Raw genomic sequence first — 1,698 nt, 5'->3', positions numbered from 1 at the left:
GACCCAGTCTCCACGCCCAGGGAAGGTGCTGGTAAAACCGGAGAGATGGTCAAGAGGATTTGGCCAAGGCACTCCTCATGGCTCTGAAAGCCGGACCTCCAGAATCCTGGGAGCGCCCAGTCTCCGGGCCATGATAGTAGACGGAAGTCCCGCAGTCAAGCACCGAGAGGAGGCTCGAACCGAAGCATCGGTCCCAAACATCACCCTCGGGTCCAGCCGAAGAAGTCCGCATACCAAACTCGGACCCGAGGGCCCGGGTTGGAGTAAGGGTCGGAGCCGACCCTGAGATCTCCACCGGCTCCAAGAGCACCTGCTCCGACGGAGCCCAAGCAGTCGGAGGAGGAATAGCAATGGGATGGGTCATGGCCATCGGCTCCGAAGCCAACTGGGTCGGAGCCGAAACAAATTTTTGGAAGACTGGGGACTGGAAAAGTCTTTGGAGCACCCTGTCTATATCAGAATCCGACATTCTCAAGACCGAGAGGAAACAGAACGGGTTCGAGAAGACCTCTCCCTCGGCCCCAAGGGACTAGGGGACCGGCTCCGAGGCGACTCGATGAGAATCGGCGCCGAGGAAACACACACACCAGATTCCATCGGTGCCGAGGTAGACTTCGGCGCCGAGGAGGAAGTGTCTGAGCGGGCGACCCTTGTCGGCTCCGAGAGCAGTGGAGCCGACGAAGGTGACCCGCCTCTCGATGCCCCAGCCATCGGCTCCGAAGCCCGAGGAGTCGATACTGGTGGCATCGAGGCAGACCGTTCCGACCTCGGCTCCGAAGTCTTTGGAGCCGAAGGAGAGGCCTGCCTAGGTCTCTTGGCAGTCGGATCCGACGGACTGGTCGGAGCCAAGCCCTTTTCTTTGGCAGGAGTCGGAGCGAAGACAAGGCTTCTTCAAAGAGGGTTTAATCAACCCTTTAAGAATTAATTTATTTTTCCTCTCCTGGAGGACCCTAGAGGAAAAAGCGTGACATACGCTGCATGACTCCTGCAAGTGCTTTGCCCCTAAACAATAAACACAAAGTAGATGGTCATCAGTAACAGACATCTTAAAAGCACATTTAGTACATTTTTTAAAGCCCGAAGGCCTAGGGGCTTGAGACATAATGTTAACAATTTCTGACAGGAAATTTAACCACTGTAGAATCGCTTATGACAAAAACCAAGGCTTACAGAAACTGTGTAAAACACAACCTTAGGTGTAATAACCGGGAACTTTAAAACACTAAAAAGTTCAGTTATAAAGTTTGACCGAAAAGGCCCTGGATTGAAAGGGGGGCCAAAACAAACTCTACCCAATCACACACAAGAAATTCCAGTACTCAATCGAACACAATAGCAATAGCAATAGCCGTTAAAACGGCTTTTGTGAAATACAAGCACAAAAACTGACAGAAAAAGTAGTTAATAAAAGCTACTCAGCCCAGCCAGCTCGAGACCACGTCCTTGCAGTTAAGCGGCAAACGAGATCTGGGGGACTGTTGGTGGTGCATCCTGGGATATAGTAAGCTCAGCCAATAAGAGACTTCGCTCTTTGGCATAAGCGTGCCGAGTCGGAGCCGAGGGATCGGCTCCGAACCCATCATTCAGAATGTAGGCGAGATAGGATCACATAACATCTAAAGTTAAAATAGTCTGCTAAAAAATGGAGGGATGTGGGGCAATATGGATCAGGGAATACAGACAGTAAAAATGTTCTTA

This window comes from Protopterus annectens, chromosome 1.part2 (genome assembly GCF_019279795.1).
Source record: "Protopterus annectens isolate FY-2018-M chromosome 1.part2, PAN1.0, whole genome shotgun sequence".
Lineage (NCBI taxonomy): Eukaryota > Metazoa > Chordata > Ceratodontiformes > Protopteridae > Protopterus > Protopterus annectens.
Note: the sequence above shows the minus strand (reverse complement) of the source record.